Genomic DNA, 17,074 nt, shown 5'->3' on the forward strand with positions numbered 1-17,074 from the left:
TCAAATGCACAACCGAGCATCTACATGCAAGCTCATGCACACACATACACTGACACGCACACCCAGTTTGACACATCAAACAGTTGATTATAGCTGCGGTGAGAGCAGATAGATACTAATGCTCTCATATTATCTAACATTATGATTATATAGAGCCGAGGACAGGAGTGTGTGCGTTTGTGTGTGTGGAGCCGAGCGGCCCTTTGCAATCACTTCATGTAGCTTTGCAGCAGAAAAGAGGCACTCTGTGAATCTTTAACATACAAGATTTATGAGTGAAACAAAAGCAAACAAAGATTCATTTAATATTCAAGCTAAACTAAATGCAACCTTCCCTCATTTATAAAGACAATCCAAGGCATGAGAGAGCGATAAAAAAGGTGAAACGAGAGAGGAGGAGAGAACTTGTATGAGGAGTGATGATGGGGTCTTATGACTGAGAATGAGAATAAAAACTTTTTCCACCAACAACTTCACCATTTGATTCTGTTGTTTTTGCATAAATTAAGAACTAGTGAGACAAAATGTCAGATTGACAGACAGATTGACAGACAGATAGAATGATAGACAGATAGATAGACTGACGGATAGACAGACAGACAGACAGACAGACAGACAGACAGACAGATAGAATGATAGAATGACAGACAGACAGATAGATAGAATGATAGACAGACAGAATGACAGACAGATAGATAGAACAATAAAATGATAGACAGAATGATAGAATGACAGACAGACAGACAGAATGATAGAACGATAGACAGACAGACAGAAGGACAGACAGATCAATAGAATGACAGACAGAATGATAGAATGATAGACAGCCAGAAAGATAGACTAACGAACAGACAGACAGACAGAATGATAGAATGATAGACAGACAGACAGACAGAGAGAATGACAGACAGACAGACAGATAGATAGCACAATAGACAGAGAGAATGATAGAACGACAGACAGAATGATAGAACGATAGACAGACAGAATGATAGAACGACAGACAGACAGAATGATAGAACGATAGACAGAATGATAGATAGAACGATAGACAGACAGAATGATAGATAGAACGATAGACAGACAGACCAATAGAACGACAGACTGACAGACAGAATGATAGAATGATAGACAGACAGATAGATAGACTGACGGATGGACAGACAGACAGACAGACAGACAGACAGACAGACAGAATGATAGAACGATAGACAGAATGACAGACAGACAGATAGATAGAACAATAAAATGATAGACAGACAGAATGATAGAATGACAGACAGACAGACAGACAGAATGATAGAACGACAGACAGATCAATAGAACGACAGACAGAATGATAGAATGATAGACAGCCAGAAAGATAGACTGACGAACAGACAGACAGACAGACAGACAGACAGAATGATAGAATGATAGACAGACAGACAGAATGACAGACAGACAGATAGATAGCACGATAGAACGATAGACAGAGAGAATGATAGAACGACAGACAGAATGATAGAACGATAGACAGACAGAACGATAGACAGACAGAATGATAGAACGACAGAAAGAATGATAGAATGATAGAACGATAGACAGATAGAATGATAGAATGACAGACAGAATGATAGAACGACAGACAGAACGATAGAACGACAGACAGAACGATAGATAGAACGATAGACAGACAGAACGATAGAACGACAAACAGACAGACAGACCAATAGAACAACAGACTGACAGACAGAATGATAGAATGATAGACAGACAGATAGACTGACGGACAGACAGACAGACAGACAGACAGACAGACAGAATGATAGAACGATAGACAGACAGACAGAATGATAGACAGACAGACAGACAGACAGACAGACAGAATGATAGAATGATAGACAGACAGACAGACAGAATGATAGACAGACAGAATGACAGACAGTCAGATAGATAGAACAATAAAATGATAGACAGACAGAATGATAGAATGACAGACAGAAGGACAGACAGATCAATAGAACGACAGACAGAATGATAGACAGCCAGAAAGATAGACTGACGAACAGACAGACAGACAGAATGATAGAATAATAGACAGACAGACAGACAGAATGACAGACAGTCAGATAGATAGAACAATAAAATGATAGACAGACAGAATGATAGAATGACAGAAGGACAGACAGATCAATAGAACGACAGACAGAATGATAGAATGATAGACAGCCAGAAAGATAGACTGACAAACAGACAGACAGACAGACAGAATGATAGAATAATAGACAGACAGACAGACAGAATGACAGACAGACAGACAGACAGATAGATAGCACGATAGAACGATAGACAGAGAGAATGATAGAACGACAGACAGAATGATAGAACGATAGACAGATAGAACGATAGACAGAAGGATAGAACGATAGACAGACAGACTGATAGAATGATAGAACGATAGACAGACAGAATGATAAAATGACAGACAGACAGAATGATAGAATGACAGACAGACAGAATGATAGAACGACAGACAGACAGAATGATAGAACGACAGACTGACAGACAGAATGATAGAATGATATACAGACAGATCGATAGACTGACGGACAGACAGACAGACAGAATGATAGAACGATAGACAGACAGACAGAATGATAGAATAATAGACAGACAGACAGACAGAATGACAGACAGACAGATAGATAGCACGATAGAACGATAGACAGAGAGAATGATAGAACGACAGACAGAATGATAGAACGATAGACAGATAGAACGATAGACAGAAGGATAGAACGATAGACAGACAGACTGATAGAATGACAGACAGACAGAATGATAGAACGACAGACAGACAGAATGATAGAACGACAGACTGACAGACAGAATGATAGAATGATATACAGACAGATAGATAGACTGACGGACAGACAGACAGACAGAATGATAGAACGATAGACAGATAGACAGAATGATAGAATGATAGACAGACAGACAGAATGATAGAACCAGTGTTGTTTTCGACAACGATGACGATGACGAAAGCATTTCGTTGACGCCACTTTTTTTCATGACGATAATGAGACGATGACAAGATAAAAATGGCTCGTTGATGACTAAAACATGTGAGTTTTCGTTGACGAGACGAGAATAGACGAAAATGTTAGTGGGTGGTCCGTCAGACGTTTAAAATGCAAGACATTTCTGCTTATTGTGCATGCCAATTAAAACCGAAAAAGTATCTGCCGCTATGGCAAGCCGTCTTAGCATTAAATACTCTTTGCCATACTAGTATGGCAAGCCGTTTTAGCATTCTATCCTTGTTTGGTTACGCTCAACACGTCACATTGTTGTCACTCAGACAGACAGACGATTAACCATGATGGCGGCAGTTTGCACACAGGGTGGTCGCAAACGGTGAGAGGACCTATGGGTGTATTTCAAATATGTGACCCTGGACCACAAAACCAGTCTTAAGTCGCTGGGGTATATTTGTAGCAATAGCCAAAAATACATTGCATGGGTCAAAATTTTAGATTTTTCTTTTATGCCAAAAATCATTAAGAAATTAAGTAAAGTTCATGTTCCATGAAGATTTTTTGTAAAATTCCTACTGTAAACATATCAAAATGTAATTTTTGATTTGTAATATGCATTGTTAAGAACCTAATTTGGACAACTTTAAAGGTGATTTTCTCAGTCTTTTTGATTTTTTTGCACCCTCAGATTTCTGATTTCAAATAGATGTATCTCAGCCAAATATTGTCCTATCCTAACAAACCATACATCAATAGAAAGCTTATTTATTCAGCTTTCATATGATGTATAAATCTCAGTTTTGAAAAATTTAACCTTATGACTGGTTTTGTGGTCCAGGGTCACATATATGTTTTTTATGTCTAAAACCATTCCTTCATTATTGTAATTATTGGTGAAAATAGTCGATCCGGAAGCTCACATTGTGTTGAACTATAGATCTGCTATTTTCACAACTTATAAGTGACACTACCAAATAGCAAAATACTTACTGACCTACATTAATTTGTTAAAAGACTTTTTCCCCTTTTTTATGACTAAAACTAGACTAAAACCTTTTTGACTTTTCGTCGACTAAAATTGGACTAAAACTATCACATTTAGAAGTGACTAAAATTTGACTAAAATTAATAAGCATTTTAGTCCAAAAGACTAAGACTAAGACTAAATCTAAGATGGTTGTCAAAAACAACACTGGATAGAACAATAGACAGACAGACAGACAGAATGATAGAATGATAGACAGACAGAATGACAGACAGACAGAATGATAGAATGACAGAAAGACAGAATGATAGAACGATAGACAGAATGATAGAACGACAAACAGACAGACAGACCAATAGAACGACAGACTGACAGACAGAATGATAGACGACAGACAGACATAATGACAGATAGATAGACAGACAGACAGACTGATAGAACGATAGACAGACAGATAGATAGAATGAAAGAACGATAGACAGACAAAAATAGACAGATAGACACATAAACAGAATGACAGAACGATAAATAGACAGACAGACATGATACTTCACGATTATTCATTCTACTTGTGAAAACTCCTTACATGTTATATGGATGTAGGATACTGTCTCACACTGACTATTGGTGTAAGTCATGTAAGCGCCACAGTCCCGCTATCTATATCTATTTCTCTCCTTCTCCAGGGAAAGAGAGGAAAGACAGAGTGAAAAAGGAAAAGAGAGATGGGGTGCAGGACTCAATTATACATCAAAGAGGTTGTGCTGGGAATATGAGGAAAAAGAGAGAGACAGACTGAAATACAGACAAAGAGAGGAAGAATGAAACAGATACAGGTAAGATAAATAAACATGCTTAATAAACTTGTATCTCGTAAAGGATAAGCTGATTATTTTTTACCCATTTTCATTAAACAACAACTTTAATTTCAGTCTGTTCTTCACGCAAAACTATATGACATTCATGGTGCTTTTTGTGTTTCTTGCAAGAAGGAAAAACATCCATAACATGAGGATAAATGATGACAGAATCTTAATTTCTAAATGATTAAACTAGAAAATGTAAGAACATACAAACACTGAAACTAATATCCACTAATAAATTTAAGCCACAAACCAAACAGTCAACATAAATCATAGTCAAAAATCTGAATGCATTTTACAATCTACAATCAATACCAGAAATAAAAGAGCATCTAAAAATTAAGTTTGCCTTCTGTGAGTAAAAGCATATTGATTTTACAGAGAGTGAGAGAATAATGAACTGATAAAAATGTCAAATTATATTTTGTGCAAAAGCTGTATAATTCCTAAGCATTACTCTCAACTAAACCTCACCATCAGTAATAAACTTTAAAATCCACTTCAGTCCACAATACAAACACATTATCATTCAAAAAAGGTATTTTGGGGTTTAGGGTTGTTTTGTTTCCAGCAAGGATATATTACATTAATGAAAATCTACAATAAAGTCTTTTATATTGTTACAAAAAAATTGTTAATTTAAAAAAAAAATGCTGCTCTATTGATCTTTCCTTAAATGATAATACACTTATCATGTTTTCTACACTGACTATAATAAGAAATGTTTCATAAGCATCAAATCAACATATTAGAATGATTTCTGAAGCATCATGTGACACTGAAGACTGGAGTTATGATGCTGAAAATTCAGCTTTGCATCAAAATTATATTTTAAAATATGTTGAAGTAGAAAGTAGTTCATTTATTTTACAATATTTCTATTTTTCCATTTTTGATCAATTAAACAGTCTTGGTGAGCATCAGAGACTTCTTTCAAAAAGCTTAAAGAATCTTCCCAACCCCAAACTTTTGTACAGTAGCGTATCTGTTTAAAACAGCTTGAATATTTCTAAAATATTAAACATTACTATTTTGGGAATTTCACTTTTAAGTATTTTTCCTGCACAATGGATCAGGCTCTTGAAAGCTCACTTCCCACATAAATGAGCAGCCTGTGATTATAGCATAATTCTGCACTAATCTACATTTCACGTGTGCTACAGGAATGTAAATGTGTGATTCTGTGGTTTTCTTTATTCAGGCAGTACAGCCATGGAAGACTCTTTCTCTTCTCTTTCTGGTATGACAGGTGAGATTAGACTCCAAAAACTCCACATACAAATCAAAGGTGCTCTTCATGCTCAAGCAGATACAGGACATAGAGAGAGGGAGAGAGAGTTTGATGGACAGGACACAGGCGTTGTTAGTATTAGCCACTGGAGTGTAAATGATGTGTGCTAAACTGCAGCGAGATGAGTCTGCATCTGTGATATCTCACTAAATAGCCATCAACACACACAGAGACGCAAACATAGATAGAAGCACACATACAGCCTCATAAACGGACATAAACCGCACAGATGTTTAAAACACAAGCTGAAAAACACACAAGATATCATAGAAGTTTGTTCAATTTGACATCTTCTATCCATTATACAGTTGAAGTCAAACGTTTACATACACCTTACAGAATCTGCAAAATGTTAATTATTTTACCAAACCTAAATAAGATACTTTACATAAAAGACATTTAAAAATAGCCCACAAGAGAAAATAAGTTGAATTTATAAAAATTACCCCATTCAAAAGTTTACATACACTTGATTCTTAATACTGTGTTGTGACCTGAATGATCCACAGCTGTGTTTTGTTGTTGTTGTTTAGTGATAGTTGTTCGTAAGTGCCTGGTTTGTTCTGAACGGTTAAACTGCCCACTGCTCTTCAAAAAAGCCCTTCAGGTCCCACAAATTCTTTGGTTTTTCAGCATTTTTGTGTATTTGAACCCTTTCCAACAATGACTATGATTTTGAGATCCATCTTTTTACACTGAGGACAACTGAGGGACTCATGTGCAACTATTACAGATGGTTCAAACACTCACTGATGCTCCAGAAGGAAAAACAATGTATTAAGAGCTATGGGTGTAAACTTCTGAACAGAAACAGACTTTTTTTTTTTCTTTCATTTAGTACTGCCCTTCAGAAGCTACAGAAGATACTTACTGTTTCCCAGAAAAGTTAAATTTACCCTTCAATATCTTCAAAATCCAAACATTTTCATGCAGCAGTGAGTGTTTGAACCTTCTTTAATGGTTGCATACGAGTCCCTCAGTTGTCATCAGATATGTGGGAAGTCAAAACCATGCAGTCATTGTTGGAAAGGGTTCAAATACACAAAAATGCTGAAAAACCAAAGAATTTGTGGGACCTGAAGGATTTTTCTGAAGAACAGTGGGCAGTTTAACTGTTCAGGACAAACAAAGGACTCATGAACAACTATCACTAAACAAAACAACAACAACACAGTATTAAGAATCAAGTGTACAGTTTGTAAACTTTTGAACTGGGTAATTTTTATAAAATCAAATATTATTTTCTATTGTGGACTATGTAAACAGCTTTTATGTTAAATATCTTATTCAGGTCAGTACTAACTAAAAAATAACATGCATTTTCTATGATCCCTCTTATTTTGGTAAGATAATTAACATTTTGTAGATTCTGCAAAGCCCATGTAAAACTTTTGACTTCAGAGAAAGAAAGAGATTTATAGAGGTCCAGTAAATGTTGACAATTTTTGGTTATACTATTATTTTAAGCAGCAAAAACTGCTTCAAAAATGTATAGTAAGATATGTCTCTTGAGCAGCAAATCAGCATATTAGAATGATTTCGTAAGGATCACGTGACATTGAAGACTGGCGTGATAATGCTGAAAATACAGCTTTGCATCACAGAAATTAATTACATTTTAAAATATATTCAAATAGAAAATAGTTATTTTAAAGTATAATAATATTTCATATTTTTGTCTGTTTTTTTTCATTAAATAAATACAGCCTTGGGGAGCACAAAAGACTCAAAAACAGTAAACATCATCAACCTCAAACTTTCAAATAATAGTGTATCATTCCAAGAGGAAGTTTGACATCCAGATATAAAGAAATACGACATTTTCAACAATAAAAAAAATAAATAAATAAATAAATAAAATAATAATATTGACCTCTCTTGAATGCCAATTACTGCCCCAGGGTTGCCGAACCTGAGCTATTGTATAAACACAAATGCTAAATAGCTGAGTGCATGGATTCCTGTTTCCCTTCCCCTCTCTCTTATTCACTTATAGAGATGCAGGGAAAGCGCTCCCTCTTCCATCTGTGTGTGTGTGTGCATGTGTGTTTGTGTTCGCAATAGATTTCAGTGAGAGTGACGGGAATAAAGCCTCCAGTTTACTGCTCCAGCAGTGAATTCCGTAATGACTGGCTAGGGAGAGCAATTCCCTTCCCTAAACATCCGCTGCTTTACATTTGGCAGGCAGTTTTCAAACAGATCAAGAGGCAATATCATCACTGTCCACCACAAATCTCCATTTTCCACAGCTCCATTTTTCTTTGAACGTAAATTGAAAGCCGGCACACTCGCTCTTTGTCTTCCGGATGTTTGGCAGGTTTGGGAGTGAAAATAGTCAGTTTGGAAATATCATATTTTTTGTTCTGACAGGGCTGAGCTCACCCTTCAAAATATTTATTAATACCATACGCTGCCTCCCAAAACAGTCATTACGCTTGCCACTGTATGACACCCAGCACTGGCCTCTATCATTACTAACAACTAGGGATGTAACGGTATTGTAAATACCGTCGTACCGCAATAGCAAATTTTTTCGATACTCCCGTGGTCGCATGACTCGATAAAACGATAGGTCTTCTGAGAAAAGTTTGCTCAGGCGAATGGAGCGAACGGGAGGTAGCTGATGGGTAGTTCCCATCAGCCCAGGCGTGGCCATCATCCTTTGCGGTCTGTTGCCCGCCCCCCTTGAACGTCAAGTTCATTTTATTTTCGATATAGCGCCAGATCACAATAGAACTCATTTAAGGTTATCTTTCCTATAGAACAGGTCTATACATTGTTCTTTTATTAAACAAACTAAATTGCCTTATGTTATTTATCTTATTTACATGAAGGCATGTCATTTCTGTCTCTACATGGTCACGTCTTTACAATGTCTCTTCTGCCAAAACAGGCAGGACTCCATTCATAAAAATGGATTTTACTATGGCGCGGAATGCCACGGACTTCATTGATGTTTGGATTAATAAATCAAAAGTTGGTCTGTCACTTAATTCAGATCGCAATATGGACTAGTGTCTGTGAAAACTGAAATGCAAAAAGACAGTTTTAATATGAATCCTGCATGTTCCGTTTGCCTCTGTATGTATGAATAGTGGAGACGCGTTTTTTTTTTTTACTACACGCATACTGAAGCACACGTGACGCTAACACTCATTTTTGGCCTTTGCATCTCACATGAACAGATAAACTCAATTTCCAAAGCTGCTGTGAGTGTCACTTTTACCGTTTCATTTAAGAAAACTAGCATCACATCATACTGTACACACAGAACTTCACGGCAACCTGTCAAAATAAAAGTACGGTTTAACATGAAACAGAACATTAGTCTTGTATTACTTTTGTACAGTATAATGTAGGTGTTTATATATTCCTATTTAAATAATTTGCATAAAACAATATATATATATAATAAAAAATAAATATAACAACAAGATTAACCACTTAATTGTAGAAAAAAAATACTACAATTATTATTTAAACGTTTTAAACTGAATATAATTTTTCTTCCATGTATTGATTTTAACAGTAAACCTCTGTTTGTTTGCCAAAAATTAAAAGGGTTTATTTTTCATTTGATTAAAAATAAATAAATGTTTATGCTTTCATTTGATTATCAGAAAAATTAAAACACATAAGAAAAAAAAAAAAAAAAAAAAAAGCAAAAGATTGTAGAGCTCTATTGTTCAAAATGTTAAAATAGAGAGTTTTGGACTTATTTTTCCACTGAAATGAATGTTTTCGTTATTACACAAAGTAGGCTAAAGTACTGCGAAAAAAAGTAACATGGTTACATGGTTTAATAATTTTTTGTTATTAAAATTGAAAAATTTTGAAAAGTTCAATAAATACCGAGGTATTGAAGTTTTGATACCGTTGCATCCCTACTAACAACCTTTGATTACATCTTGTTATAGCGCAAATTCATAATGTTCACAAATATTCCCTATTTATCTCATTCAATGATCCAAGCCCTAGTGAGTGGCCTACAGCTAGACAGCATTTTTTGACATTATACACTCTTGACACAAAAATTGGTAAATCACCCTACCTTATACACTGTTAAAATATAAAGGTTTTTGGTTCTATAAAGAAACTTTAACATCAATGGAAACTTTCCATTCCACAAAAAGTTTCCAAATAGGTTCTTTAGATTATTAAAATGTTCTTCACACTGTTGGAGGTTCTTTAAGGAACCAAAATGTTCTTTTATAGAATCCACTTTTATTTTTAAGAGTGTATCACACCACATCCTCAAAATCTAAAGCGGCACTGTACAGTACACTACATGCAATTCACAGATTAATTGCTGATTGAATGCACAGAATGCAAATACCAGTGTACTTTATCATTTTTGTGTTGCTATTTGTTGCTCTACATCAACACCACACAACAAACATACTGACAGGCTGCTCACCGCCACAGGAGGATCTCAACTCTCTCTGAAGTCAAACTGCAAATGCAAAGTCTGTTTGCGTGTCTCTGCACATGAACAAGTGCCAATAAGTTCAAATTTGTGTGAACTGAAGCCAAAAATCAGCAGTCAATCTAATATTAGAGTGATTCGACTACAAACACTCACAACAACAAACCAGTTCATACAAATCTTTCATTAGCATTCCTGTAGCTTAAACAGCAAGGTTTCAATTTGTCAAGAATTCAAGAATTGAGAAAATGTATACAGTCAATGCCCTGCATGTCACTTTCTATAAAAGCTTTGCTAAATGCATAAAATATAAGCCAAAACAAAACTAAAACCTACAGTATATGCAAACAGAAATCATACTGGTTCTTACCAACCCAGGCCCATGAAAACACGTAGATACATTTCTGCAACACCATAATTACGTACCTTACTGCACGTTTTGTGGCAGTTTCAAAATGAAATGTCCAAAGAGTGGCGCTAAAACACATATTCAATACAGTGGGGAAAATCAGCAAGATTTCTGGCTCCCAGGTGTCTTTTATACAGGTAACAAGCTGAGATTAAGAGCACTTTCTTAAAGGGAGTTTATTTCCTGTATAAAAGACACCTGTCCACAGAAACAATTAATCAATCAGATTCCAAACTCTCCACCATGGCCAAGACCAAAGAGATGTCCAAGGATGTCAGGGACAAGATTGTAGACCAACACAAGGCTGGAATGGGCTACAAGACCATCAGCAAGCACCTTGGTAAGAAGGTGACAACAGTTGGTGTGATTATTCGCAAATGAAAGAAACACAAAATAACTGTCAGTCTCCTTCGGTCGGGGGCTTCTTGCAAGATCTCACCTTGTGGAGTTTCAATGATCATGAGAAGAGTGAGGAATCAGCCCAGAACTACACGGGAGGATCTTGTCAATGATCTCAAGGCAGCTGGCACCATAGTCACCAAGGAAACAAGTGGTAACAAACTACACCGTGAAGCCTGCAAGGTCTTCCTGCTCAAGAAAGGACATGTACAGGCCCATCTGAAGTTTGCCAATGAACATCTGAATGATTCAGAGGAGAACTGGGTGAAAGTGTTGTGGTCAGATGGGACCAAAATCGAGCTCTTTGGCATCAACTCAACTCGCCGTGTTTGGAGAAGAAGGAAGGCTGCCTATGACCCTCAAGAACACCACATGCACCACATCAAAGGGACGATAGACAGGGCCATGTACCATCAAATCTTGGGTGAGAACCTCCTTCCTCCATTGAAAATGGGTCGTGGATGGGTATTCCAGCATGAAAATGACCCAAAACACACGGCCAAGGCAAAAAAGGAGTGGCTCAAGAAGAAACACATTAAGATTCTGGAGTGGCCTAGCCAGTATCCAGACCCTAATCCCATAGAAAATCTGTGGAGGAAGCTGAAGGTTTGAGTTGCTAAACATGAGCCTCGAAACCTTAATGACTTGGAGAGAATCTGCAAAGAGGAGAGGGACAAAATCCCTCCTGAGGTGTGTGTAAACCTGGTGGCCAACTACAAGAAACTTCTGATCTCTATGATTGCCAAAAAGGGTTTTGTCAACAAGTACTAAGTCATGTTTTGTGATATTACAAATACTTATGTCACTCATTAAAATGCATATTAATTTATAACTTTTTTTTTAATGCGTTTTGTACGTTGGTACAGGCACGTATTGTTGAGTTTTTATTATGCTGCTTGAGGTACGTATTGCGGCCATTCAGAATTCAAATAACCGGTAGTGTCGCAAAAGGGTAATGCTCTATCATGTTGGAAACATTCCCTACACGAAACTCAACCCTAAACCTACCCGATAGCGTTAACAAATGCAAAAAATATATAAAAAAACGCATTTATTGATGCAGCCGTGCTATTTTAACTTCCTTATGCGGATTTGAGCTGTTTTGTCAAATCATATTCACGTGGATCATTACTCAAGTGCAACGCCGTATCATGTGAGCTACCAATCAAACTTCCTGAATTAGAAAACTCATGCGTATGAAGTGATATGTAATGTTCAGTTTTCAAATCGCGCAGGATGTTACAATTGTTTTGAAGCCATGATATAATATTCTGCAAGTAATTGAGTGAAAATTAGGCTTTATTATTCAACTATTAAACCAACAATAAACTCTGTACCTGTTAATCATACTTTGTGTGAAAAGTAATAAAAGTTGTTAGAGCTTTACTGCCTCTAGTGTTCATTTCAACTGGAAACGGCAGTGATTCACACTTACAGTAGATTTGTTTGTTTTTTTTCAGTTTTGCAGAGATGCATATATAGAGCCACGTTTTCCAGTGAGCTGATGTTGGGTCTTACACAGCTGAAGGTACCTGTTCTAACAATGACACTGTCACTTTCACAGAGAAACACCTTTTCAAGGTGTAATGCCCTGCATTCCCATAAATGTGAATGAATTTTCAATGAAGACACATAGACACATGCTGTGCAGCTCTTGAGGTGATGATAAACTCTTAGGCACCTGCTCACTCTCACATGCATGGTGTGATGTGTTCAGTCTATAACATATAGCGGCCTATTAATGAGTGTTATTCATCATTTCTCATATTACACTACACCTATGATTGATGTCTTACAGGGTCAGGTCACTTTTCAGCATATACAATCACCCTTGCGGTTCTGGCTTGGTAAAATATTCTGAATTTAGTAGTCTAACACAAGTTCTTATGCTCTCTTATGCTCACCAAGGATGCATATATTTGATCAAAAATACAGTGAGAACAGTAATATTATGTATTATTATTTTAATTTAATATAACTAACAATACAACTTTTAAAATGTAATTTATTCTTGTGATGCAAACATTAATATACAGAATCATTACGCCAGTCTTCGGTGTCACATAAATCATTCTAATATGAGTTGCTAATCAAGAAACAATATTGAAAACAGTTGCGTTAACATATGACATATGTTTTTACATGATTCTTTGATGAATAGATTAATTTATAATGCACCTTTGCTGAAAAAATTGGTTATTTCTTAAAAAAAAATAGTAGTGTATTTAACAAACTGAATAGGATTGCAAAACATTGTAAATTCAGTTCTAAAAACACAACCAGCATTTTTCCTCATCATATTCAAATCAGACTCTCAGACAATATAATTCTCTTTCCGTAGCGCTGTAGATTCAGCAGCTGTGCAGAGCCATCGCAGAATAACAGTGCAGTAAACACTGACACACACAACTGCATGCTTACATACACACACACAGCTGTAAATTTAAGCAGCTTTATAACTGTCAGATGCAATGCTGTTCACCTGCGTCTCTTCCATAAGAAACCTCCCACAGTTACTGCCCAACAAATTACACTGCCAATTACAAGCCCATTCTCACACACACACACACACACACACACACACACACACACAGTTCTTTCCCTCAGCCTGCTATGATACTCTATTCACAAATCATTCTATAAACATTGTACTACCATTAACATTTTTATTTCATTGATGTACTTGAACGATTCCTTCTTAAAGCAACTTAAAAAAGATTACATCTTACATTTTCGCAATTGCTCAATGCATCTTAAATAGACAGTTCATCCAAAAATGAAAATTCTATCATTAATTACTCACCCTCATGTCGTTCCAAACCCGTAAACCTTTGTTCATCTTTGGAACACAAATCAAGATAGTTTTTATTTTATATTTTATATTAATTAAAATATTTTAATAATTACTTTTTTTTTTTTTCAAGGCCCAGAAAGGTAGTAAGGACATCAATAAAAAAAAGTGCATTTGATCAGTGGTTCAATCTTAAAGGAACAGTATGTAGGATTGTGGCCAAAAGTGGTACTGCAATCACTTTCAAAATACTGTAGAACGGCGTATCCCCTCCCCCCTGACTCAGGTTGCCCGTCCAGGAGAAAATTAGCAACGTTGGCGTCTGTCTTCAAATTCTTCTCGGTTTTCAGCCGTCTCCATCTTTCAAAGGCATCTCCTATACAAATCCTTGTTTTATTTCAGACTTTGTCACGACGTATTTCGGATTCGTAACGAGGTCTTTTAGGTTTCGTAACGTTATACATGTTTTATCCGACACGTTCGTAACTGCAGCTGAGCTGGCAACCCGGAGGACGAAACTCTACTGACTTTGTGATTAGTAGATAGCTGGAGGGTGGAGCCTCAGACCAAAACACAAAATGACAACAATAACATCAGTCGTGGGCTGCAACTCTCACTTTTAAATGACAATATCCTGGCCGGACCACTGTTGTCAGTGATATAAGTATTTGAAATGAACATGATTTCTTAATGTCTAGTGACATGTCAGGGCCATTTTATGATTAACTGAAATAAATTTCTTACATACGGTTCCTTTAATGTTATGAAGCTATGAGAGTAGTTCAAAGAAAACAAAAAAATTACTATTCAACGATTTCTTCTCTTCTGTGTCTGTCCTTAACGCACATATGGACTATTTTAACAATGTCCTTACTACCTTTCTAGGCCTTGAACATGGTAGTTGCATTGCTGTCTATGCAGAGTCAGAAAGGTCTCGGATTTCATCAAAAATATCTTCATTTGACTTCCGAAGATGAATGAAAGTCTTACAGGTTTGAAACGACATGAGGGTAACTAATGGCAATTTAAATTCTTGGGTAAACTAACCCTTTAAAAGCACAGAAATAAATGTTGTAATCTTCTTTAACCTTTCTTGGAAATATATTTCCCTAAATTCAAGCTTTTACTACAATTTTACACTATTCCTCAGCCTCTCACTGTGCTCAGTGATGTCAGGATAATCTCTGATTGGTGGAGTACTGTTTGAGTGACAGATTGATGGAGTGATGCCACAGCGTGTTTTCACAGACCAAGGGAGGTCAGCGGAGGTAATGAGGCCATCAAAATGCAGAAACAGAGAGACTTAAACAGGAAGAGGTGGTTGGGGTGAAGGTGTGGTGTAAATCTGCAGAGAGCTCTATGAACCATCTCTTTTGGGCTCTCATCTCCTTTGGACATGTCCTAAATTTTCTTTAAATGTTTGGACATGTGTTTAGATCTGATCCTGAGATTGCATTATTTGGATATTCTGTGTCTCTGTTGGACCATAATAATCATGGTAAAATCTGTTGTATGGTGTTTATTTATGCTGATTTAATAAACTGTTACCTTCTTTGTAATAGACTAAGGAAAATCACCATGTACACTATCAGTCAAACGTTTTTTAACAGTAAGATTTGTAATGTTTTGTAAAGTGGTTTCTTCTGCTCACCAAGCCTGCATTTATTTGATCCAAAGTGCATCAAAAACAGTAAAATCTTGAAATGTTTTTGCTACTTAAAATAACTGTTTTCTATTTGAATATATTTTAAAATGTAATTTATTCCTGTGATTTCGAAGCTGAATTTTTAGAATCATTACTCCAGCCACATGTGCCTTCAGAAAACCCTCTAATGTTTGATTTGCTGCTCAAAAAACATTATTATTATGTTGAAAACAGCGGAGTAGATTTTTTTCAGGTTTTTTTGATGAATAGAAAGTTCAGAAGAACAGCATTTATCTTAAATAGAAATATTTTGTAACATTATAAATGTCTTTATCATCACTTTTGATAAAAAAAATATATATTTTAGTAAAAATATTTCACAATATTACTGCTTTTTGATCAAATAAACACTTCATGAGCAGAAGAGACTTCTTAAAAAAAACATTAAAAATCTTTTTAAAAAACTTTTGACTGGTAGTATATCACCATTAAATGCATTGTAAAATCATGATAAATTATGATAAAATCAGTAGTACAGTGTTTACTTATACTGATTAAATAAAAAAATACTTTTCTTTACTTTTCTGTAAATATATTAATAGAAATCACCCTTTAGAATAATGAGAATTTACAAATGAATTAAATGCACTGCAGAAATAAATATATATGGGACCATAAGGGTATTTTTTAAATTGAGATTTATACATTATTTGAAAGCTGAATAGCTTTGTTAGATTAAGACAATATTTGGCCAAGATATAACTATTTGAAACTATTTGAATCTGAGGGTGCAACAAAATCTTAGTATTGAGAAAATCGCCTTTAACTTGTCCAAATGAAGTTCTTAGCAATGCATATTACTAATCAAAAATTAAGTTTTGATATATGTACAGTAGGAAATTTAGAAAATATCTTCATGGAACATGATCTTTACTTTATATCCTAAAGATTTTTGGCATAACATTTTTTTTTATCATTTTGACCCATACAATGTATTTTTGACTATTGCTACAAATACACCCATGCTACTTAAAACTGGTTTTGTGGTCCAAGGTCAAATATAATTGTAATAAAGTCAAATGCCTCATGAACCTAAAATAAGCTTCATATTTATGTAAAAAATACTCCAAAAAAATGCATATGATCTGGACATGTTTCAAAAGAAATGACACAAGCTCCAACTTACAAGATGATTCAGTGATCCTATAAGGTAAGAGACAGTCAGAGAGACTCTACATTGAA

The 17,074-nt window shown here is 35.6% G+C and overlaps 1 protein-coding gene across 1 annotated transcript in view; it reads right to left on the reverse strand.

Moving 5' to 3' along the window:
• cdh23 (cadherin-related 23) overlaps positions 1-17,074 on the reverse strand; it is a 317,998-nt gene that overhangs the window by 231,353 nt on the left and 69,571 nt on the right. The gene's annotated exons all lie outside the window — the stretch shown is intronic.

Source organism: Garra rufa, chromosome 2, assembly GCF_049309525.1.
Source record: "Garra rufa chromosome 2, GarRuf1.0, whole genome shotgun sequence".
NCBI classification, from domain to species: domain Eukaryota; kingdom Metazoa; phylum Chordata; class Actinopteri; order Cypriniformes; family Cyprinidae; genus Garra; species Garra rufa.